This window comes from Crinia signifera, unplaced genomic scaffold, assembly GCF_055691185.1.
Source record: "Crinia signifera unplaced genomic scaffold, ASM5569118v1 HAP2_SCAFFOLD_69, whole genome shotgun sequence".
Classification (NCBI taxonomy): Eukaryota; Metazoa; Chordata; class Amphibia; order Anura; family Myobatrachidae; genus Crinia; species Crinia signifera.
In genome coordinates, this window is record NW_028142589.1 from 71311 (window position 1) to 98646 (window position 27336).

The 27336-nt window shown below is 45.9% G+C and overlaps 1 long non-coding RNA gene across 1 annotated transcript in view; it reads left to right on the forward strand.

The window, feature by feature from the left end:
* Positions 1-636: 636 nt before the first annotated feature.
* LOC146056002 (uncharacterized) overlaps positions 637-27336 on the forward strand; it is a 33245-nt gene continuing 6545 nt past the window's right edge. Inside the window, exons 1-3 of the long non-coding RNA XR_014469046.1 lie at positions 637-732; positions 2092-2225; positions 11141-11168. This is a non-coding gene — a long non-coding RNA (uncharacterized LOC146056002). The remainder of the gene's footprint in view (positions 733-2091; positions 2226-11140; positions 11169-27336) is intronic.

Sequence of the window (27336 nt, forward strand, 5' to 3'; positions counted from 1 at the left end):
GGATTAATCCATATGTCCTTAGAATCACATGCATGTAATAGGAGCCTGTCCCTCTTTAAGTACAGTATAAATAAGTGAAATGATCACAAAAGTGATCATCCGTTTCCAGGGGATATGTTGGAAATATTACTTGATAAATAAATAGTGACCTTACTTTAGTCCATCTTATTAGAAAGTGAATACCAGCTACATAGCAACATTAAGGGGGATATCCAATCGAAATGCAAAAACCACCTGATTACAATTTTTGCACTTCTGAGTCAATTGTCGAATAAGATCCATTGTAGGAAAATTCTGCAAATGCATTTAATGGCTACCCCGGAAGGCAAATGTGGCTTTGCACCTACAAATGTCCCTCAAATTGCCAATATGCAACCTGCCATAAACCATTGCAGGGTAGGATGACCATATAACTGTATAGTCCGACCAGGGGCGTAGCTAGCGTGAGGCAACCCCCGCGGCCGCTTGGGGGAGCGGGGGCGCCTGCACCCTCATACCCCACGGTGCAGTGCAGGGACTGGGTCGGGACGCGCTCTCAGTCAGCGGCGCCGGCAGCAGGAACTCTCTCTCTCTCCCCTCTGACGGCAGCTAAGCTCCAAGTGTCATAGAGACAGGCTGCCGCTGGCTGCAGATAGAGGGAGCTAGTGTGCAGATCCTCTAAGCTCCAGCCTCCAGCGTGTCCTGTCCTGTACGAGAGAAGGCCTGCCCTGGAATCTTGTGGCCAGCAGCTGAGTAGGTACTAGGTAGTGGTACACTTTGCTGAAGTTTGAGGGAGTGGGGGAGGACTCGGAGGTGGTATGTTTGTGTGTATATGCTGTGTGTGTGCTTGTATGCATGTGTGTATGTATTCTATGTGTGTGTGTGACTGTGTACATGCTGTGTTTATGTATTCTGTGTGTATGTTTGCTATGTGTGTCTTCTGTACATGCTGTGTATCTTTTTTGTGTGTATGCTATGTGTTTGAAGTTATGCTGTGCTTGTGTGTGTGTGTGTGTCTGATGTGTGTGTGTGTATCTATGTTATGTTGGTGTCTGTACATGGTGTGAGTATGCTATGTATGTGTGTGTGTGAATGTATGCTATGTGTGTGAATGTATGCTATGTGTGTGAATGTGTGCTATGTGTGTGAATGTGTGCTATGTGTGTGTGTGTGAATGTGTGCTATGTGTGTGTGTGAATGTGTGCTGTGTGTGTGCTATGTGTGTGAATGCCCCTGCTCTCCCCTCAGACCATTTGCACTACTAGCAGTAATGGAAGCTGAAGCTGCAGTCATACATATATTTACACAGCAGCTACAGTTAGTAAAGAGTAGACACAGCAGAAACTGTAGTGGGAATAAAGGGGGGGGGACTTGTGTGCAGGGTGTGCATCATGTAAGGAGTGAATAAGATTTTGTAGGTATAATGGCTAAGAGGGGTGGGAAATGGAATGTCATAAAATTCTGATGACAAATAATTGGCAAGGAGGAAATGTGCTAACATTATGATGAAAAATGTGAATGGTGGGAGGTGGGGGCATGTTATAAAAAATATGGACAGGTAACACAAATATCATGAGAAGGGGGCATGTGAAGAAAAATTAGAATGGTGGGGGCAATTGAGGATAATTGTGATGGGCAGGGGAGACATGTGAAGAAAAATGTGGGAATAGGGAAATTAAATGAAAAATGTAGTAGTGGGCCGTGAAGGAAAATTGAATAGGCAGGGTGTGTGCATGGATGAGAAGTTGATGAGCATGCAAGACTTTCAATATATTTTGTAAGGTCTTTGGTACTTTCTACAGATGGGCAACGGAGCCTGCCTCCGGTCCCCGCCCCCGTCGCCCTCAAACCCCCCACCCTGAGCGTCCCCCTAACCCTGCCCATCTCCCTGAAGCGGAGAGGGGCAGGGACATGCAGCGCCCCCGCCGAGAGACTGGGACGTGCGCGCGTGTGAAATGCTCGCGTGTCCCAGTTCAGTGTAGCCCCTGCCGCCAGTGCTCGCCAGCGGGGAGGGTCTGGCGAGCCCCGGCCAAGGATGGCAGGGGCTCCATCTGTATATCCATGCCTCTTTCCTTTCTTTACCTCTGCCACAATCTACATTTGTCCCTCTAGGCACCCCTCTCCCCACTCGTCCTTCCTCATCTGTACATCTGCTATCTCCTCATCCTCATGTGGGCCTGCGCCTCCTCCATCCATGGCTGGTGGCTGCCATTCAAAGTGACCAACAGAAACAAGAATTATGGCAGGTAAGCACAATTTACATAACACACATGTTGTGTGTGTGTGTGTGTGATATATATATATACACACACACACACACACATACGTGAGATGTGTCTTTACATATTGTGTCATATTGTGAAAGGGGGTCCTAAGGTAAGTCGCATATAGTGTAGGTGCACTATTTGGGGGGGGGGGGGGGGGGGGCGCCAGAAAGTTTTTTGGCAGGGGGGAGCAAAATTTATAGTTACGCCACTGAGTCCGACAACGACCATCGGGATAAATCACAATAATAACCTGTTTCTTATTTCCCTATTATAGCTTTATTCTTTACATTGTTCAGCAAATTCTAGGCTGTATTGTTTTGTTCCAAGGACATATATGGTCATTTCCATATCATGTACAGTAGAAGAATTTGCTGTCACCAAGTTTTTGGAGAATTTATTTTGTGTAAATGTATTTTTACTGTTACAGTATCTCATTCTTCTGCTCGATGATCAATTTAATAAATTGCCCCTAAGCACAACTGTACAGATCATCCATACATTGTACACTATAGAGAAAAATGGAATTTGTACTCTATGGTGATCCTGCCACCTTCTGGCCCATCTGCGGTATTGTAAACACATGCTCCAATATACGAGACAATGGGCCAAATGTATCAAGCTTCACAAAGTGATAAAATGGAGAGTAATAAACAACCGGCCAATAATCTCTGTCATGTCACAGGCTGAGTTTGAATAAGGACCACTTTAGAGCTTGATACATCTGGCCCATAGACTTGTTAGGTTTTATTTTGTCACATTAGAACATTTTAAATAAAATATCATTTTTAAATACAATTCATACCTTACAACTTTGGCCATCAGGGAATCTGGAATGGCGGGTGTGGCATAGTGCCGTGACCCCTGTTGTTGTCATTTTGGGGGAGTGCTCAGCGCTCCCTGAGCAGCCGGTCTCCCCTCCTTGCACTGTTAGATACCATGAGTGCATCTATTCGGTGATCACCAGCTGCTTTGCAGAGCAGAGGTATGCAGACTTGCCTACCCTCCCACATTCACCGGGATGCTCCCGACTTTTACATGAGCCTCCCGCTGCCCCGCCATCCCCCTCATACCTCCCAGTTTTTGTGACCCCTCCTTTGAAATCCAGACTGCGTGTGTGCGCACATCCGGAAATGGCAAGTGTCGGGTGTGCCCACGGGAGGGCACAGCTGTGTGTGTGCACTTACAGGAAGTCTCTGCATCAGGAGGAGCTGGAGACTAGAGCAGGCAGCCGGGGCTCTGTTTCACTCAAGCTGGCCCCAACCACCACACACACAGAGCAGGCTCTGGCTCCATGCTTCAGGCCGGGAAACGCTCATTAGGTCTACAACAACTAGGTCGACAAGCATTGGGTCGATGCCATTAGGTTGACATGGGTCAAGGTCAACATGGATTTAGGTCGACATGGGTCTAGGTCGACATGGGCAAGGTCGACAGTCAAAAGGTCGACATGGGGTTTTTCACAGATTTTTGAGCCGACATGTGCCGTCAGGCGGTATTTCATGCCCTACCATCCACTAGGGCGCGGTGGGAGAATAAAATAGTATGCCGAGCGTAGTGAGGCAACGAGCCTGAAGTATTGTAAGCGAATTGAGAGATGCAGGGGTATGCGGTGCACTTGAAACGGTGTCCATGTCGACTGTGATTCGGGTCAAAAAACTGAGAAAAACCCCATATTGACCTTTTGACTGTTGACCTAGATCCACGTCGACCTTGACCCATGTCGACCTTAACCCACGTTGACCTTGCTGCATGTTGACCTAGTGGTGTCGACCCAATGCTTGTCGACCTAGTTGTTGGAGGTATGCAATGTTGTATCATTGTTCTAAGAGAGATGTATGGGATCAGTAGTTGGGAGGCATTCCGCCTCCAGGTGAGGTAGCTTTCAATTTAGAAATGTAGTAATGTATGTGACATTATTATATACAGTAGCAATACACAAAGGTATGACCCAAAGTGGATAGTATTATCATGTAGTGTTAGGATCAACGTATCAAAGACACTGAAGTGGTGGCGACTTAATGATATCTTTGCAAATACTGTATATTTAAGCAAGACTACTAGAACTGAGCGTTTTTAAAAATCTGAACCTGCCCACCATTATGGCATCTGAAGCAATCCCGCTGTCATATCTCAAAGTTTTACCTTGTTTGGCACTTTCAAAAATTGCCATTGAAATCAACTGGGGGCCGCTGATTGGCTGAGACAACTGGTGGGCAAAATTGACTGTAAATCAATGTAATTAAGGTTAATAATACACCTGTGCCCTCATTCGGGTTGATACACAAACCTGCAAAATTTGCAGCTTTGCATGTTCTATAATGCCACCCCGCACACATGTAAATTGATGTTTTGCATAAACATCCATTCGCAGGTTGCGTGCGGGTAAAAAATCATTCGATGGCCGCTGTATGGGAAGAGGGCGGGCAGCTGACTTACGCTAACATCAGCTGCCCACCCCCCCGCACCCACGTCACCAGCGAATTACAATGGGAACACCCATTGAAACGATGGACATTCCCATGGGCGCGACAACGGCCTGCCGCCCCACACCCCCCACCCGCAGTGCTGTGTGTGAGCAGACGTTGAATAATCAATTCACCATTGAATCAATTCACCATTTAGCCACTAAGCGGCTGCACATGCGCATAAATGATTATGTGCATGCGCAGTCATCAAATATCGCTCACCGTTGCAAATTCGCAAGTCCTCACTGCCCAATTGCAGCACAGCTGTTTCGCTCCCAGGGATTCTGACAACTCCCTTGGGTCCTAGTGCTCTGCTGCTGTTACCAGTCAACCAGGAAGGGCAATTAACTCCATGCAGCCCCAGTCCATAAAGGCTCTATAAACAGCAATTGGCCGCAGTCAAAGTTTAAGCACACAAAAAGGGGTACCACAAGAGTGGGCTACCACAAATTTCCCTGCTGGAATTATGCGTGTCCTCAGGCATACTAAAATTATTTCCAGTCTTGAGCAAAAGTCTTCGGAATATCACAACAAACTTAAACATTTAAATGCAATCAAGTTAAACATAAACAGGTATACATTTCTTCTTTTTACTCCATCACATAAATGGCTAAGGGTCAAGCAAGGGTATGTCCCAAGTGGCCCCTATCCCTCCACCACAGGACTCCCATCCCTCTGTGGTACAGGTTCTTCCATGATGCACATGGATGGTACCCTATATCACGGTGTGCAATCTGCTATATCACTGAGCCTGTGGTGTGCCTTTATTATGTCTGATGGACCTCTTTATAGTCTGCTGTATATGAAATTCAAACTCTTCTCCAGTAAGCGTTGTATAATCCTGAAGCTCTGGGCTTCTGGGTTCCAATGGCTCCACTTTTTCTGTCATGGCCACTGCTCCTTTTCTGGTCGGTCGCACTGGCATCAGTCTGCCTGAAGTTTTGAAGCCTAGTAATTGTTTTCTGTTCTTGGGATGTACTCCCGATTTGGTTCAGGGGAAATCTGAGGCCTAGCTATCTCTTCCAGGCTTTGCTGTACTGCCTCACTCTGCACAACTGGTTTCTTCCTTTCTTCCAGCAGTTTACATTGCTTTTGGACGTCAGGTTCTGGTGGTCAGGGCATTTGGTCAGTTCAAGGAGGATCGATGTTAGGCCTATCAATCTCACTGTTAAAATCTTTGGGTTCCTCTCTGCTTGCACTTTGCCGGTAATCTTGCTGGTAGTAGGGTGGAGGCTCTTTATAATGCAGACAGCGCCTATGTTGGCTTTGCTCTGTGGCAGGTCTGTTACCTTGTACTGGTCACTTTCACAGCCTTTATGCATTTCTTTCCATTTGTCAGCTCAAACTCCACAACTTCACCTCTTCTGAGACTCCTGAAACTGTTTTCAGGATTGTCATTCATATACACTTTGACTGGTATCCGCACATTTGATGAATCTATACCCCTGTGGTACACTGAACCACAGGACATGACCTGCCATTGATTTGTTATAAACAGCATTTCATACACCAGAGCATTGTGCTCTGAATCACTTCAGGTGTACCTCCTCGTATGGGACTTCTTGAGGTCTGTTGGCATAAGGCCTTCTTTGAGTATTGATTTGATTGGCGGGGAGTCGTCTTGACCCCTGTAGAGCATCCCACTGTTGTCAGATTCTTCTACTGGATTTGAGGTGCCATCTTCCATGTTCATTTTCCATCTGTAACGGACGTATTTCACAAATTATTTCAATCGCTTCCAAAACCGATCAGGCTATGGCCACGAAGGGGGCCTGACTGGCTTGAGCTTGTTGAATGGTGGTTCCTTGAGTTTTCTCCGGCTCCTTAAACTCTTTGAAGGAGCTTGCTCTTTGCGTGCAAGAATCTTCTGCATAGGTCAGTAGCCATGGGGCTCCACATAGTAGGGCATGAGTGCAGGTGGTATCACTGTGGGTGCTTTAGGCAAACATCTTAGGCTTGTTGTTGAGTCTGCGTACATCTTGCCATTCACATCTATCTATCATTCTACAGGTATCTGTAATCCTATGCATAGTTGTGATAGCACCCCTGTGATGGTGTGATATCATACCTGTAATCCCTGAGGAAATGGCTGAATTAGGACCTCTTCCAATTTCTTCATGCAGGAGTCTGTGGCAGAAGGATTGAAACCCCAAGGAGAACTCCACAAATAGAATGCTACACAAAATAACAGTGACAATAGTTTATTATGCAGGAATATATTGGTCACCACTGCAGAATCAAACTTGGTTAATGTCAAAATGCATGTAACAATAATTTGCATAATACACTGGTAAGATGGTGGGCTCAATCACAACCGCAAATGACACATTGAAAGGGACATAGAAAATATCCTTAGTTATTCACATATATTACAGGTAATGGCACCTTCAATTATAATGGTCACAGATAAATAATATGTCATGAACTGTCATAATATATAAACTGTCTACGGGATGGCACTGCACCAATCATGTGCTGGGGAATGTCTTCCAGATGAAAGCGTGAAATGAAGCAAACCTGTGCACAGTATTTGTAATCCAAATTGGTTTTATTGAACAGGCACTTGTTGTGTAAAGAATAAGCTTCCAACAGGTGGTGCTAGGTACAGCATAGGCTTCCGATGGAGGATGTTGTGACTAACAAAACCTCCTGTCTCTCTGTGCTGCTGGCAGTAAGGTTCCTGATAAGGGCTCTTCAGGATGTCTGCAGCTGCTGGCTCTGTCCAGTCAACCAGGGGTGTGGTATAACACACCGACAGTCGGGATTCTGACAGTCATTACTCCGACGTCGGAATCCCGACTGCACAGCGGGGGGAGCACAATGAAGCCCCTTGCAGGCTCGCTGACCTCGCCACGCTGTGGGCACGGTGGCGAGCTGTGCTCGCCAACTATTTTATTCTCCCTCTATGGGGGTCGTGGACCCCCACGAGGGAGCAGTCGGGATTCTGATGTCAGAGTAATGACTGTCGAATCCTGACTGTCGGGGAGCCGTCCGGCACCCTCAACCAGGAAGGGCAATTAACCCCTGCAGCCCTAGTCCATGAGGTCCACAGTTTAAGCACACAAGAAGGGTACCACAGGAGTGGGGTACCACACATACACACTATATGCACAAAATATCTTTAACGATAACCATCATTTGGGATGCAGTTCATTTATTGTCTGTCAAAATACGGACGACCAAAATACCGGCAACCATTGGTACATATACAGACAAGTTCAAAATGTCAACTTTTTGGCATGTCGACATTGTAAATATCTGTATTTTGTCCATGTCAGCATTTTGAACATGTTAGTATTTTGACTCTCTGCTGATGCTTGTCGGTATTTTGACTGTCTGTATTTTGAATGTCAGAAATCATAATGAACCCCTACAATCCCTGTTCAGGAAGAGCATGAGACTTGTACAGAACTCACACAGGTGGCTAATCTGCAGCTTCTGTAGCAGCAGAGGCAGAAAGTGTTTGCGAGCCTGGTACAAAATCCCAGTTGCCCTGACTTGCAAACTCTTTCACACTAGCCACCTGCCATGGCATAAAGCCAGGCGTGTGGCATAATTGGGAGGTGGGCCCAGGGCAGCGCTGGGAGATGTCCCGGGTCTAATCCTGGTCAAGACCCGGGTTGAAATCCTGGAAAGTTGGACCAGGGACAATTTTTTCAGGACCCTGATATTTATGAGGAGCTGCCTGTGCCGCTACTGTAGCTCCCTGCCGCCGCTTATCGGAGAGTCACAGAACCAGCCGCCTGCCACACGGACCATACCGCTGCCCCACGCCACATGGACCCCACTGGCAGCACTACCGGCTGATCGCACCACAGACCACACCACAAGGACCCTGTTGACTGCCACTAGGAGCTGCACACCCCAAGTGCCCCGCTGCCTGCCTCCGCCACATGGACCTCACTGCTGGCTGCACGCCGGTGCAACCACAGGGTCCGGGTCCGATGCGCACGGGAATACGCATGTCAGGGACAGCCGATTTGGTCCAATTTCAAGGCCCGATCCGTTGGAATCGGCTGAAATCGGACCAAATTAGCTCCGTGTATGGGCACCTTTACATGAGAATAGACTGGATGCTGCCTGGCACTTGGTGTAGTGGTAGAGTCAGACCATATTTTGCATTTTGCTGTGAATCCTTAAACCAAGGAGCACCCTCTGAATCATAGTGTTCACTCTAGGATTTTTTTAGGACAGGGTGGTACCACTGAAGAGGGCACATGTCCACAGAAAGCGGTGCAGCCTCATGACATGCCCCCTTTTTCGTTACTTTGGCCAGGTGCCCAACCACCCCTACATCAGACGTTACCTTACCTTTAATATAACTTTATTTCTGTGACCACAGTTCTATAGTGTGATTCTTGTAACAGTGGTATCACCACCACCAGCTTATACAGAAGGCTAGCATAGGTGTGTGCACATTGTGTGTTAGGGGTGCACAGGAACCCCCTAATGCTGTGCCCCACCCTTATGAACACCTCTGCCGCTACCAATACCAGCAATACCCTTAGCCAAAGACTTTTGCTTTCTAGCACTGTATTCATTCAAAGAAGCGCCTATCAATCAATTATATGTGTGTTTGCATTGTTAATTGAACTAGACCATTGTCATATCACTAAATACCTACGGCATCCATATATGTTTATGACTTTATTTGCATGTACTGTTACACAGAGTAATTAGAAGATTAAAACTGAAATAGGCAGAAGATTTTGGTGTGGCTGAGAGACTTTTTATATGGTAGCGAGTGCCAATAGATGATGGAAGACACGCCTGGTTGGCGGTGTTAGATACGCCCAATAGGTGGAGCTATGCACACTCCTTTGACGGTGCACCCCCTAATAAAATGTGCTGCACACGCCTATGAAGGCTAGTTATGTATAATGGACGCTACAGGCTACATACATATGGTAAGACATTACCACCACACAGTCCGTGCGGTATCTAGACATTTTGGTGCCCTGTGTCAGGAAGAAATTTGCTGCTCCTATAGCAAATAAAGGCACAGTGTACACGAAGGCACACGTAAAAAATTAGGGGCATGGATTTATAGGGAAGGGGCGTGGCCACATAATACCAATAGCACTGTAATGTTCATTACACACTTTGCTGCACATTATAATGCCCATTACACATTATGCCGCACACCGTAATGCCCATAACACATTAAGCCGCACACCATAATGGTCATTACACATCACACCATAATGCCCCTTACATTCTACACAGCAAACCGTAATGCCCATTAAACACACTACATGGCACACTGTAATGCCCATTACACAATATGCTGCATACTGTGATGCCCATTACATATTATTCTTACATGTAATGCCCCCAGTACTGTTTATAAACTTAATGCCACCAGTAGTGCACCTTAAACAATGCCCCCAAAAGTCCCACTTAAATTTTGTTCCCAGTCCAGTCAGGCCGGCATCCTCTGCCTTCACTGCTGCTGTGGTGAGAGGAGGAGAGCAGAGCAGCAGTGAGAGATGTGCTCGGTAGGGTGGGGGAGAGGCAATCTACAAGCTCCACACTGCTGCCAGCGGAGGGGCATCCGTCGCTAGAGGGACAGGGTTGGAGCAGGTAAGAGGCAGCTTCTGCTTCCAGCTGGGAGTGTCCCAGAGCTGCTGCCAGCCAGAGTGGGATGGGGAGGAGAGGCAGCTTCAATCTCGGGGGGGAACTGCAGCCATGCGCACAGGGCAGCAACGGACTGCGGCCCACAGATCGGAACCCCGGTCACCGCAGTCCCTGTATCGGCGGGTGGCGTGCTCACCTAGGACACAAAAAGAATGGGCCCACTGATGTCAGGGGTGGGCCCAGCCACCACCGTCACTATTGGGGGCAGGACCGGCACCTATGTAGATGTTGGGCTTCCTTCCCCCAAGCTCTCCCTCGCATCGATTGACACCTAACGTGGCGGAGGGGACGTCCAGACCCGGGCCCGCTGTTTTAGGCAAAAGGATTTGCCTAGCGGGAACACTACTTCTATATAACCACATGCACAGGTAAAATGCTCTAAGTAGCATTGCACCCATGTCAGTATCCCAGGGCCTGCTACTCAATGTACATATGCGGGGAAATGTAATAGGGTCCAAGTTTGCAGAGGTTTGGGATTTTGTCTGAGATTGACCATATTTTTAAAGCAGCAGCCATTTACAAGGCAAAATAAACCTGTTTTTTTCCTTGATGGCTGCGTTAAAATTGAGGGCAATCTCTGCGATATCCTGGACCTCCGCAAAGTCTGACCCAGGAGGATTCATCTCTCAATCATTGAGGTGAAACCCACAGGACATGTCCATGCTGAAGTCTTTAAAAGAGTAGAACATGGTAGGACTGTCTAAAGAGTAATACCCTTTGACAAATTTACAACCCCCATATTGGCTTGTCATTTAAAATTTATTGCAGTAATGTTTTGTTTCTATGTTACAGACACAAGAAAACAATAATGCATCCTCAGGTGAGATTCAGCACTCTCCAGGGCTTTATATGTCCACCTGTGCCACCCCATCCTCCACCAGTGGCCCATTTATAGTAGTCCATACTGGGATTAGGGCAGTGCCAGATTAAGCCTTCGGGGGGGCCCGGGGCACTTTAGACAGGGGGGCCACCTTGCACTTGTCATTACTGGCCGCAAACTGCATAGGAGAATATTACACTGTCAAAACACAGAGTAAAGGCAGTATAAACTTGGTCAATGGGTAACTGCAGGGGATATATACAGTAGAATATATATATATATATATTATATATATATATATATATATAGCAGTTTTTTGTCCAGAAGGGCAAAATGAGTCGGCACTCCACGTTTTTTCCCCAAAATTCAATTGTATTAAAAAGAGAAATACATTACAACGTGCTCCAGCAGTGTCATCAACGTTTCATGGCCCCTACGGCCATTTCGTCAGGATGTGGGCTGCGGGGTAAGGTGTACCAGTGCCAGGACAGTATTTCTCTTTTTAATACAATTGAATTTTGGAAAAAAAACGTGGAGTGCCGACTCATTTTGCCCTTCTGGACAAAAAACTGCTGTGTATCTACTTAGGTACGGCACCCCGGACGCTGCTTTATCATCCAGAGTGCCAAAGATTTCGCATATATATATATATATATATATATATATATATATTATATATATATATATAGTTAGAGAGATAGAGAGAGAGAGAGATGTGTGGTAAGTGGCACTCCTTTGGACTTCACAAAAATGACTATGCAGACGCAATCAGCTCCAACATTTCAGATTTTACTCAGTTTTCAAGGATAGAACCATTTCTTTGAGTGCAGCACCCGGGCAGTTGTCATGTGTATCTTGGAGTGCCGGTAATCACGTATCTATTTATATATCTATATCTATATATATCTATATACAAACACACACATACATACTTGCATGCATACATACATACATACATACCACATGAAAAGCCTGTGTTTGACCCAGTGTTGCCTCTGATTAAAAACCCTCCCATGACTAGGCTGCTGCTGCTGTTCTCCATGGGCCTGAGACGCATGTAATGAGCTCTACCAATCAGAGCTCAGCACAAACGTCTAAGCCTCTGCCCTCTGTTCCAAAGTGTCATGGGACTTAGTCAACTCCCAGTAATGCACTGCACACTTGTGCAATCAGTATGCCTTGGCTCCTGATGCTCAGCACCATTAATCATTGTCACATTGGCAGATAGGTGAAGCTGCAGCACTACCCCATTCCCATGCACAAAACCTTTAGCTAAAAAAAAAAAAATGACCAGTTTTGATTTTGCAGTGTAAATGATTGCCACTTTAAAAAAACTGGAGATTTCTTACCAAATCTCTCACTTTCTGAATCTCTCATTCTATTAAATCTCACCCTACATCCCTGGCCCCTCTATATCCTACAAAACATCCCTGACCTCTTTTTACCCTAAACAATATCCCTGACCACTCTTTTTAGCCTACACTACATCCCTGGCCACTTTATATCCTACACTACATCCCTGGCCCCTCTATATCCTACACTACATCCCTGGCCTCTCTATACCCTACACTACATCCCTGACCCCTCTATATCCTATACTACATCCCTGACCCTTTGTATAGCCTGCAAACTACATCCTTGGCCCCTCTATAACCTACACTACATCCCTGGTCCCTCTACAGCCTACACTGCATCCCTGACCTCTTTATACCCTACACCAGTGGTCTCCAACCTTTTTCGGGACGGGAGCTACTCGCGACAAAATAAACCGCCCGAAGAGCTACTAAATGTAAAAAAAAAATTAAAATCTGCATAATACCCCAAAAAATGCCCTTTACACATAATGCCACACACCGTAATGCCCCTGACACCTTATGCCACACACTGCAATGTCCAATATGTCACAAACATACCTCCCAACACGAGGCAGAGGAGACATCCCAAAATTAGAGGGTTCACCTACTATCGTGGAACTCCTGCGAGGCTACATCCCCCATTTTTTCCAATATGAGGGCATGGTCAGCTCTCTAAGAGCTGTAGCCACATGTGGTGCGGCCATGGAAAATGGAGATGTGATACACATACAGTATGTCCCCAATAGTACAGTGCCAGATACACATGACCCCAATAGTGCAGTCTGTGATGCCCATTATACCTATGCCGCATACTGTGATGCCCATTATACATATGCCCCGCACCGTGATGCTCCATTATACATATGCCACACACATGATGCCCATTATACATATGCCCATTATACAGTACATATGCCCCACAACTTGACGCTCCATTATGCAAACGTCCCGCAGCGTGACGCTGAATTAAACATATGCCACACACATGATGTCCATTATACATATGCCGCACACCGTGATGCCCATTATACATATGCCCCACATCGTGATGCTCCATTATACATATGCCCCACATTAAGCTCCATAATACATATGCCCCACACACCGTGAGGCTCCATTATACATATGCCACACACAGAGATGCACCATTATACATATGCAACACAATGTGATGCTCCATTATACAAATGCCCCACTGCGTGATGCCCATTATACATATGCCCCACCGTGATGCTCCATTATACATATGCCCCACTGTGATGCTCCATTATACATATGCCCCACTGTGATGCTCCATAATACATATGCCCCACTGTGATGCTCCATAATACATATGCCCCACTGTGATGCTCCATTATACATATGCCCCACTGTGATGCTCCATAATACATATGCCCCACACACTGTGATGCTCCATTAAACCTATGCCCCACTGTGATGCTCCATTATACATATGCCCCACTGTGATGCTCCATTATACATATGCCCCACTGTGATGCTCCATAATACATATGCCCCACACACTGTGATGCTCCATTATACATATACCACACTGTGATGCTCCATTATACATATGCCACACTGTGATGCTCCATTATACATATGCCCCACACACTGTGATGCTCCATTATACATATGCCCCACCGTGATGCTCCATTATACATATGCCCCACTGTGATGCTCCATAATACATATGCCCCACTGTGATGCTCCATTATACCTATGCCCCACTGTGATGCACCATAATACATATGCCCCACTGTGATGCTCCATTATACATATGCCCCACACACTGTGATGCTCCATTATACATATGCCCCACACACTGTGATGCCCATTATACATATGCCCCACTGTGATGCTCCATAATACATATGCCCCACTGTGATGCTCCATAATACATATGCCCCACTGTGATGCTCCATTATACATATGCCCCACTGTGATGCTCCATTATACATATGCCCCACCGTGATGCTCCATAATACATATGCCCCACTGTGATGCTCCATAATACATATGCCCCACTGTGATGCTCCATAATACATATGCCCCACTGTGATGCTCCATAATACATATGCCACACACCGTGATACTCCATTATACATATGCCCCACCGTGATGCTCCATTATACATATGCCCCACTGTGATGCTCCATAATACATATGCCCCACTGTGATGCTCCATAATACATATGACCCACTGTGATGCACCATAATACATATGCCCCACTGTGATGCTCCATTATACCTATGCCCCACTGTGATGCACCATAATACATATGCCCCACTGTGATGCTCCATAATACATATCCCACTGTGATGCTCCATTATACATATGCCCCACTGTGATGCTCCATTATACATATGCCCCACACACTGTGATGCTCCATTATACATATGCCCCACACACTGTGATGCCCATTATACATATGCCCCACTGTGATGCTCCATAATACATATGCCCCACTGTGATGCTCCATAATACATATGCCCCACTGTGATGCACCATAATACATATACCACACTGTGATGCTCCATTATACATATGCCCCACTGTGATGCTCCATTATACCTATGCCCCACTGTGATGCTCCATTATACCTATGCCCCACTGTGATGCACCATAATACATATGCCCCACTGTGATGCTCCATTATACCTATGCCCCACTGTGATGCTCCATTATACATATGCCCCACTGTGATGCTCCATTATACATATGCCCCACACACTGTGATGCCCATTATACATATGCCCCACTGTGATGCTCCATAATACATATGCCCCACTGTGATGCTCCATAATACATATGCCCCACTGTGATGCTCCATAATACATATGCCACACACCGTGATACTCCATTATACATATGCCCCACTGTGATGCTCCATAATACATATGCCCCACACACTGTGCGCACACAGTTTTCATTTTTTTTTTACCTAATGTAGTCTGAGCAGAGGCTGTGGCGCAGGACCTGAGCAGAGGCTGTGGCGTCGATGAGAAAGTGCGCTGGGGACGTCAGGAGGACGCGGCATGAAGTCACTTTCAGACCTCCTGCCGCCAAGTGAGGATGGAAACGCTACGCGGCAGGAGGTCACTTCCGCCACGTCAGGACCACAAAAGCAGCATTAAAACACTTTCTGACCTCCTGCCGTCAAGCAAGGTACCGCTACGCGGCAGGAGGTCACTGAAACAGCCCCGAGCTACTGGAAAAGTCCCGGCGAGCTACCCGTCGCTGGCGAGCGACGGGTTGGCGAACCCTGCCCTACACAATATCCCTGACCCCTATGTTTAGCCTACACTACATCCATCGCCCCTCTATATCCTACACTACATCCCTGGTCTCTCTATACCCTACACTACATCCCTGATCCCTCTATATCCTACACAATATCCCTGACCCCTCTGTTTAGCCTACAATACATCCCTGGACCCTCTGTATCCTACAATTAGGGTTGCCACCTCAGTCATTGGGGATTCCTGTAGATACTCTCCCCCCTGTTAATAATGTGCGCCCGCTCCTGGGAAAGTGGGCGTGGCCTAAAAGGACATACATCTGAGACATATATATATATATCCCTGGCCCCTCTATAGCCTATACTACTTACCTGACCCCTCTGTTTATCCTACACTACATCCCAGGCCCCAATATACCCTACACTACATCCCTGATAAAAATAAAACAAAAGGTAAAGTGGTCAAAGTACACTGAGACACAGAAATGTTTGGGGAGTGAGCCATGGTGTAGGAAAAAAATGCTGCAAATGCTGGCAAATGTAGTTCTTCACAACTAAACACTCATATTATCTTTATACTAATGAAACATGTAGAGGGAGACACAATGGGGGAAATTTACTAAGACAAATATGTCTGAAATTTCCGGGATTTACTATGGCCGATATACGCTGTTCATATTCTTTTCACAGGCGTATTCATTTTAAAATGCATACTACATCAAAATAATAGGACTCATTGAGCCGGACCTGGTTCCAAAAATACGGGGGACAAAAAGCATAGGGGTCCCCCGTATTTCTGAAACCAGCCCTGGACTCTTGGACCGGTCCTGGATCCAAAAATCTGGGGGACAAAAAATCTGGGGGTCCCCCGTATTTTGAAACAAGCACCGGGCTCCAACAGCCCGCGGTGTAATGCCACAGCGGGGGGACACTTTTTATATAAGGTCCGCCGGCCGAATCATGAGCACCGTGGCTGGTCAGCCTTGGACGGGGTACCAGGAGCAGTGGCAAACGCAGGATTTTCAGAAGGGGGTTTCCAGAGGGGCGGAGCAAAGCACAGAGATGGACACTTAGGTGACCCAGTATATGCCGGGTCAGTTAAAGTATTATAGATAGACATATATATATATATATATATATATATATATATATATATATATAGCGTGGATAGATCAGGCGGCACTCAAGGATTTTCAATGCAAAAACGTGTTTATTCCTCCGACATGTTTCGGGGTATTGCCCGTCCTCAGGGATCCCTGAGGACGGGCAATAGCCCGAAACATGTCGGAGGAATAAACACGTTTTTGCATTGAAAATCCTCGAGTGCCGCCTGATCTATCCACGCTGTATAGGGACACCACGATCCCATGAGGAAGGCACCAGGTGTTACACCATTTATGACTGCGGAGTGCCGGGCAACACTGGAAGTATATATATATATATATTGTGGGGTTTTAGCATCAAACGGGTAGGCACAGGTGAGGATTTGGCACAGACTTAGACAGTGACATCACGGCTTGGGTCCAAAACAGGGCTTGCCTGAGTTTTATTGCAGCACTCAGAGCAAGAAACTAACAACAGCCTTTACACTTCAGGCAAAACAGAAAACAAAACCTGCTCGTCTGAGCTCTAACTAAACAGAATAAACGTCCCTCTCTATACCAGGGCCACACTATGTGACACTGGACACACACAGCAGATATAGATCAAGTAATGCAGTACTTACAGCCTTGTCTCTCTCTAGCAGCAGCTTACTGCCTCCAACACCCAGGGAGAGAGAGAGAGCTCTAAGGAGAGGGCTGACTCCTTTTTAGAGAATCAGGTGTTCTCCTGATTACCAGCCCAGGACAGAACACCCTTTGTAAGCCGGAGCTTACCACACAGATTGAAATAGCCTGCAGTCTATATGCCATAAGACAGGATTCTAGGGGAAAAGTACCTGCCGTCTATGACTTTCCCTGCCACTGTCTTACATACCCTCCCCCTCTGTTCGAACCTGTGGGGTCGGACACTGTCTGCCAACTGGCAGTATGTTCGGGATAGGACATCGGCATTACCCTGAAGCCTTCCTGCTCTGTGTTCCACTGTAAATTTGAAATTTTGCAAATTGAGAAACCATCTCATGACCCTTGCATTTCTCTCTTTGGCTTGGTACATCCATGTAAGTGGGGAGTGGTCAGTGATTAATCTAAAGGAGCGTCCTAAGAGATAGTACTTTAGGGATTCAAGGGCCCACTTGATTGCTAAGCACTCCCGCTCGACTATACTGTAGTTTCTCTCCGTAGGTGTGAGCTTCCTGCTCAAATATGTTACCGGGTGTTCCTCTCCACCAACTTCTTGGGAGAGGACAGCACCTAGTCCCACATCAGAAGCATCAGTCTGTACGACAAACTCTTTTTTAAAATCTGGAGTGATCAGGACTGGTTGATTACAAAGGGCCACTTTTAATTCTTGGAATGCCCTTTCAGCCTCTGGGTTCCAGCTGACCATAACTGCCCTACCTCCTTTGGTAAGATCGGTTAGGGGCGCTGCCATGGTTGCAAACTGGGGAATGAACCTACGGTAATACCCCAGAATTCCCAAAAAAAACCTGACTTGTTTTTTTGTTGAAGGACGAGGCCAGTCTTGGATAGCCTCCACTTTATTTATTTGTGGCTTTATTATACCTCTCCCGATAACATACCCCAGGTCTAACATTTTCTGGACCTCCCCAGATATGGCCTGTCTACGCGCTTCTGGTACTCTATAGGGTTTTAAGCGTACCCGAACTCCAGGTTCGGTGACAATGTCATGTTTTATGGCTGTGGTGCGCCCTGGAAGTTCTGAGAACACATCATAATTCCTTTGTACTAACTCTTTAGTTTCCTGCTTCTGGGATTTGGACAGGGTCTCTGACACCCGCACCTCTGGGCTATCACTAGAGGGGGCACTTACAGCTGTCAGAGTCTCTCTGTCTTTCCAGGGTTTAATTAAGTTCACATGGTACAACTGTTCTGGCTTCCGTTTACCTGGTTGATACACTTTATAATTTACACTTCCCACTTTTTTATCTACCCGATACAGTAGATCCTGGTTAATGGCCATATTTGGGAACTCTTTGTCAGCATTGGGGTATTGGGGCTCACCATTTATGACTTTAGGATTTTCCCTAGCTCTTAATAAGGTGGGATCTCTAAGTGGAGCAGTCCCAAAATTATCACGTGACATCTCTAGCTCAGGCATGTCACACGCTTCTTCCTGCTCCTCAGCTTCACCTGCAAGACAGCTAGGGGAAAACGGTCAGATTCAATAGTGGTCACCCCTACCGTTTGAACCTCAGTATCCTGATCAAAAGGCTCAGGACTAATCACAGGGCACACATTCTCATTATTAACAGCATTTCTAGTGCAGTGTACATTCTGTTTCCACAAGTCCCAGAACAATGGGAAGTCTCTTCCCAGGATCACACTATGCATCAGGGTCTCTACCACGCCCACTTCATGGGACACAGTTCCACAAGTACTCTTTAGCTGGACTAAAGCTGTGGGATACTCCTTGGTGTCCCCATGTATGCACAAGACCCCTATGTAACGTCCTGTGAGTGTCCGAGGGTCTACCAAGCTGGCATGGATGAGTGTAACTAAACTCCCAGAGTCCAGTAGAGCCCTCCCGGGATAACCATCCACCTTTACATGACATATTTGCTGTCCAGTTTCTGACACAGTCTCAGCAGAGAAAACAGAACGTGCATATAAAGAGCTTCGCCAGGTTGTATCACACTCCATTGGCTCAGAAGTAAGGGGGCAATTGGCAGCAATATGCCCAGGTCCATGACAACGCCAACACTGTATGCGGCCCCAGTCTTTTTGCGACCCAGGTTTGGACCCTACTGTCCCTTGGGAACGCCTCTCCACTGTTTGTTCCCCATCTAGGCCACCTCCCTTTACAACATTATTCACCCCTCTAGTAAACGGAACAGTCTTACCAGATGACCCGGCCGCTTTGCTGTTCTTGAGGGTGGAATGTCCAGGAGGCACTTCTTGGATTAGATTTTCAGTAGCTCTGTACCTCTCAACCAAGTTGACAAGCCCCTCGGCATCATTAGGGTCGCCCTGACCGACCCAGCGGTAAGGAACAAAGATACTTGTCCAGCACGACTCTCTCCACGATCTGCACTGGTGTAGACTCCTCTGACTGTAGCCACTTCCTTACCAGGTGGACCAGGTCATACATTTGGGACCGCGCAGGTAACTGTTCAGAAAAAGTCCAGTTATGCACCTTCCGGGCACGCACACTCATGTTTACGCCTAAGCGAGCAAGGATCTCTCCCTTGAGTTTCGCGTAGACCTTAGCATCCTGCTCACTCAGATCAAAATACGCCTTTTGTGGTTCTCCAGTTAGAAAAGGCGCTACCACACCTGCCCATTGATCCACGGGTAACTGTTCACGCTCTGCTACACGTTCAAACACTGCAAGATAGGCCTCTACATCATCCGTGAGAGTCATCTTTTGCAGAGATTTCTGTACTGCAGCCCGTGTGGTTGGAAGCAAGGGTTGGGGTGTTTGCACACTCTGCGCCACACTCTTAGCCACATTCTGTATTTGCTCTTGTAATTGCAGATTAATTTGCTGCTGTTCCTTTAAGGCTAGTCTGTTGGATTCAAGCAGCAAAACATTGGTTTCAGCCTGGGCACGCATGGCCTCCTCATGCACCTTTTGCTGACATGCGTTTGCCTGCCGCTGCAGCTCATTTGCCTGCACCAAGTGTTTTAAAAGGTCCTCCATTTTAACAGTCTCCTGTTGCAGTGTTACAGCAGCCTTTAGCCAGGACATGCAAGTATCAGTGCACTCCAGACACTCACTTGTGGCTGGTTGCCTTTAGCAACAACTTCCAGCTTGCTGTAGCAAAAGTCCTATAGTTCGATGTATGTCTCTTTAAGTGAGATGCTTGCTTGCATTCTCCACCATATGTGGGGTTTTAGCATCAAACGGGTAGGCACAGGTGAGGATTTGGCACAGACTTAGACAGTGACATCACGGCTTGGGTCCAAAACAGGGCTTGCCTGAGTTTTATTGCAGCACTCAGAGCAAGAAACTAACAACAGCCTTTACACTTCAGGCAAAACAGAAAACAAAACCTGCTCGTCTGAGCTCTAACTAAACAGAATAAACGTCCCTCTCTATACCAGGGCCACACTATGTGACACTGGACACACACAGCAGATATAGATCAAGTAATGCAGTACTTACAGCCTTGTCTCTCTCTAGCAGCAGCTTACTGCCTCCAACACCCAGGGAGAGAGAGAGAGAGAGCTCTAAGGAGAGGGCTGACTCCTTTTTAAAGAATCAGGTGTTCTCCTGATTACCAGCCCAGGACAGAACACCCTTTGTAAGCCGGAGCTTACCACACAGATTGAAATAGCCTGCAGTCTATATGCCATAAGACAGGATTCTAGGGGAAAAGTACCTGCCGTCTATGACTTTCCCTGCCACTGTCTTACAATATATATATATATATATATATATATATATACATATATATATATATATATATATATACACATACAGGGGCATCAACAGCAGTGTAGACCCCTGGGCATAGCAATGTATTGGGGCCACTACTGATCCTCCAGCGGTAGGGGTGGGGGAAGCTTTGATGTCCCACAGGTGGTAGGGGGTATTATATCAACTGCTCAGCATGTAGGGCCTGTATCAGTAATTTCCACTAATTACCCCTTTACTGCACAGATGGTGGGAGATGGGGTGGGAGAAGGGGGCACTGGGCTGAATGAAGGGGCCCTGACACATAACTTCCAGGGTGGTAGAGGATGTTTAATATGCAGAGGAGGGGCGTATAGTGGAGTGGGCTTATTATTCATACTTTTCTGGTGGGAGGACAGCTTGCTTGACTGTAGATATCTCCAGTTCCCAGAAATACATTTATTAGATTTTAATGGATTTAAAAACTAGAGAATCCCACCTACCAAATGGTATTGGGGACTAGGGAATCAGAGTTCAGGAGACAGAGCAATCTGCCAACGAGAATATAAAACTACATACCAGGTGTGTGGAGCTGGAGCAGTAACCAGCTGCTGGAAGGCAGATATCTCTGGTTCTGGGAACAGTAGAGACAAGCTACTAGTGTCCTCCAATGAGGGAGAGTCCCAGCTTTCGGATTATACCCTCAGAGAAACTCTAAGTCAGAGAGAACCTGAAATATCTGACTGGGAAGAGCAATTAACAGGCTTGGATGGGGACCACTGCTTTGAAGTCAGATATCTCCGGTTCCCAAGGGCCGATTTTTAAAATTCTTGTACCCATGGAAAGAGGGGACCCTCAGCTTTCAGCCTAGGTCCCTTAGAATCCTGGGGGGGTTCTGGGTACCCAGAAACCCCCCCTGCGTGCGCTACTGGGAGGTAGCACCAGTGACCTATACAGAACTGGGCACAGTATCTAGATGAGGCCGCACCAGTGACCTATACAGAACTCGGCACAGTATCTAGATGAGGCTGCATCAGTGACCTATACAGAACTGGGCACAGTATCTAGAGGAGGCCGTACCAATGACCTATACAGAACTGGGCAAATATCTAGAGGAGGCCGCACCAGTGACCTATACAGAACTGGGTACAGTATCTAGATGAGGCCGCACCAGTGACCTATACAGAACTGAGCACATTATCTAGATGAGGCTGCACCAGTGACCTATACAGAACTGAGCACAGTATCTAGATGAGGCCGCACCAGTGACCTATACAGAACCGGGCACAGTATCTAGATGAGGTGGCTCCAGTGACCAATACAGAATTGGGCACAATATCTAGATGAAGCCGCACAAGTGACCTACTGTATACAGAACTAGGCATAGTTATCTAAATGAGGCCGCACCAGTGACCAATACAGAACTGGGCACAGTACTTTTTTTTATTTTTAAATTTCAACTTTATTTTCATTTTTCTTTTCTTTACACATAAAAAACGTATGTTTAAAATAACAGGAATACCTTACATACAATACCCTTCAGTTTCCCCATACCAGAACCATCCATTTTATACTGTTGTTTTACAACTGATCTTTACATCAGGGGGGCGAACTCCACCTCTCCCGCGTCTTTATAGTTTATTTAATTTTGTTTATTATTTATTCGTACCTTATTTGGTCCTTACTTATGTCAACCTTACTATATACTTTCCATAATTAGTGTTTTGTTTCTTCAGTGTTCACCCCTTCACTCTCTCTATTTGGGATTTAACTATTTCTACATACCTACTCCCTGTGTACTATCACCTCCTTTCATCTACTTCATATATGTGATCTTCTCAAATCTTATTTATTCTATTCTTGAAATAGTTTCTATGTGCTTCAACTTTTATTTTATCTTATTCTAATATATGTGAGATTCAAGTGCCTATTTCTTTAAATTTCATTATTCACTCTATTGCGTCCTATTTATTCTATTCTTGGACCTTTTTATATATAATTTCTATGTGCTCTATCCTTTTATTTTATCTTCTTCTAGTGTGTGTGAGGTTCACGTGTCTATTTCTTTAAATTTCATTTTTCCCTCTATTTTCTTCCCCCCTCTTCGGGAGCCGTGGGGTTCGCCCCTCGATTTACACTTATTCCACCTGTATCCTCCCATAGGGAAATTTTACTTTGACTAGTTCCAGTCAATTTTATTTCATTCCAAGGTTTTTGGCATGCATTCCGGTATTCTTTACATTACATCTTACCATAACATTTATAACTAACTTCTATCCCTCCTCCCCCCTCCCTCCCCTCTTAGGTTGATTTTTACTTTTCTTGCCTTCACCTTCCTGCCTCATATTATAGTCCTGGTTGCTTTGGTCTTCCTTAACTATTGAGACTCCCCCTTCTACATCTTCCAGTTGTTCCAAACCTTATAAAAAGTGGTTATCTTCCCCCTTGCCATGTACGTGAATTTTTCATGTGCCATAGTAGTATTTATAAGGGCTTTCCAAGTATCTACATCAGGGCCCTCTTTGGCCATCCACTTTCGGGCTATACAGGTCTTGGCCAGAGTAAATGCTATAATAACAAATAGTCTTAGATGTTTTTCCATCGCTCCCTTCTTTATATTAGACAGTACGCAAGCGGAAGGTGTACAACTTTCCCTAGGGACTCCTCTATCGACCAGTGCTTTAATCACATTTTCCCAAAATTCAGTTACCTCTGGGCAGGACCAAAGCAAATGCCAAAATGTGCCTATGTTGTTTGTACATTTGGGACAATTAGCACTATCTCTCCCACCAATTCTATATAATAATTCTGATGTCATATACGTTCTGTGAACTATAAACAGCTGAATCTGTTGCTGACTCACTTGGTTGGTTGCCAACCGTACATTTGCAAGAGTCTCCTGCCATTCCTGTTCGGAAATTGGACCTAGGTCTATCTCCCATTTAGACTTTAATTCCACCAGATCATACCTATGGATTTCTTGACCAAGAGCCCGATACATATAGGATACCTCGTGTCTCCCCGGGCATCTCTTCAGCAGTTTTTTAGTCGCCGCATGTTCTAATTTCGGGCTAGCCCTTCCAAATTGAGTATTGCAGGCATGGCGCAGCTGCATATAGCTAAACAGGTATTTAATGGGGAGGGAAAATTCGAGCTTAAGGGACTGGAATGACCTTAACTCATCGTTCTCATATAATTGTCCCAAGACTTTGACTCCTTTTGGTCCCCATATCTTTCCTACTTGTAATTTCCCTAGTTCTGTTAAAGCTCTAGCTCCTTCCAGGGGCGTTTCAGGGTCTATTCCCTGGCTTCCCAGTAGTCCCTCCACCTGTTTCCACACTAGACTCATCTGTCTAATAATTGGTGGCCATTTCCGTCTCGTATTGCCACTCAGTAGCATCTCTAAAGGTGTATGCCCAGAGGTTAAAATCCTTACTATCTCTCTAAAACCATCCTCTTCTGTCCCGCTTTGGATCAGTATTCTTAGGTGTGCCAATTGTGTGGCTAGGTAGTACAGCCAGAGGTTCGGCAGTGCCAGTCCTCCCTCCCCTTTTGGCCGAGTTAAGGTTTCTAGTTTTAATCTTGGTCTTTTATTAGACCAAATTAAGGATGATATTAATCCTTCTATTTGGCGAAAAATCCGTCTTGGGAGGTATACTGGGGAGTGCTGTAGCACATATAGGATCTTCGGCTGCACTATCATCTTAACCAAATTGATTTCCCCCGTTATCGTCAAAGGGAGACGCCCCCAGGGTTCTATTTTAGATTTAATGTACTCAATTTGCGGGGTTATGTTTAATATTTCGAACCTTGAGGTGTCCCTAGTGACCCTTATCCCTAAATACTGGAACTCCTCAACCCATTTAAGTGGAGCCGGGGACGTAACCAATGGAAGACATGGGCCCTCCAGGGGTAATATGCATGATTTACTCCAATTGATGTTGAGGCCCGAGTATCCTCCGAATCTCTCCACTATCCCCACCACCCCCGGCACTGCCTCCAGATGATTATGTACAAACAGCAGAATATCATCTGCATATAAAGCTATTCGGTCTTCCTTTTTCCCAATATTAATTCCCTTTATTAATCCACTTTTTCTTATGAGGCATGCCAGGGGCTCGATGGGCACAGCGAAGAGACCCGGGGACATCGGGCATCCCTGCCTTGTGCCCCTTTTAATCTCGAATCTAGGGGATATATAATTGTTTACTGAGACTCTTGCAGCTGGACGGTAATATAATAGTTTGGTCCAATTAATGAACACTGGGCCAATCCCTATCCACTCCATGGTTTCCCATAGATAGGTCCATTCGATAGTATCGAAGGCTTTAGCCGCGTAGAGTGAAATGACGGCCGCATCCTGCCTCTCCTCCTGCTGAACTTGCAGATGGAGAAACAGTCTTCTCAGGTTGGAAGTTGTGGACCTTCCCGGCATAAATCCGGCTTGATCACTATGTATAACTTCTCTTAGAACCTGACTCAACCTATTTGAAAGGACCTTAGCCAGAATTTTAACATCATTAGTTAACAGGGATATTGGCCTGTAGGATTCCACCTCTTGGGATCTTTATCTTTTTTTAAAATTACTGTTATTAAAGCTTCTGACATTGAGCCAGGAAGTTTTCTATGTAGATAAACTTCATTGAACAAAGTCAGGAACCTAGGGGAGAAGAATCTACTATACTTCTTATACAGTTCTTGGGGTATCCCATCCATTCCTGGCGCTTTTCCCCCTGGAATAGAGACTATTGCCGCATCAATCTCCTCCAAGGTTATGGGGGCGTCTAAAATTTCCCTAGAAGCTAGGGACAGAGTCGGATATTAGCTAGATAGCTTCGGATCTCCTCTGGGGTATGTGTCTGGCTGGATTGATATAGTTGGGAGTAGAATTGTCTAAATTCCTCGGCTATCTCAGGTGTCTGATAGACTGAGCTTCCTTCTTTTACTTTTATTTCCGTTACTGTATTTGCAAGTCTATCCTGTCTTACAATGCCCGCTAAGAAACTCCCAGGCCTATCCCCTTCAATATATCTTAAATGCCCTGCGTATAATTCACGCATTTTTTCCTTTTCCGCTAGGCATTGTCGCCAGGCCTCTTGGGCATCCCTCCATCTTATTTTATGTTCCTCGGTGCTACTAAGGAGATATACTGATTCCATGGTACAGCAGTTTTTTTCCAGCTCCCTTTCTTTAGCCCGAAATGATGCCTTTCGGCCTGCTATCTCCCTTATCAAGGTTCCCCTAACACTGGCTTTGAAGGCATCCCATATAACTTCGATGGGTGCTGAACCATTATTGGTCGCAAAAAACTCATGCCACATAGCTTCAAATTTCTCCCCAGACTCCAGTTGTGTCAGCCAGAATGTATTTAATTTCCAGAATGTGAATCCCCTTTTATCACCTAGATCTACTTTGTACATTATTGGGGAGTGATCTGAAATACCCCTTGTTAAATAAGTGATTTCCTGGGTGTTCGGGATCAACTCTTCAGACACCACTACTAAGTCTATTCTTGAGAATGTATCGTAGGATCTCGAAAAGCAAGAGTATTGCTGTACATCCGGGTATTTTTCCCTCCATACGTCCCGTAACCCCATTTCCTTAACTGTTTCTGAGAACCCTGTTTTCCGTATTACGCCTCCCATACTCCTTGCCCTCTTTCTATCCCGGATTGGATCTATTACATTGTTAATATCCCCCAACATAACAATGGGAACATTTGGATATAGTGCCATGAAGTCCGCTGCTGCTCTCAATACGTCATAGCTGAATGGTGGTGGTATGTATACCGACATCAGCAGCAGAGTCCTAGGCCCAATCCGACATTTTATAAAAATGTATCTTCCCCATTGATCAACTGTGATCTTATCCATAGTGAATGGGACCCCCCTACGTATCAACACTGAGACCCCCCTGGAGGTGGAGGTGTGGGTCGAGTGGTAAGCCCACCCTATCCAAGGTTTTTTTTAATGATAACACCTTACCACCTTCCAGGTGGGTCTCCTGTAAGCATATTATATCTGCTGCCTGCTGGCGGATATTCCTCATGACAAGGGATCGTTTTATTTTGTTGTTCATTCCTCTCACGTTCCACGTGAGGAAGCTATAATT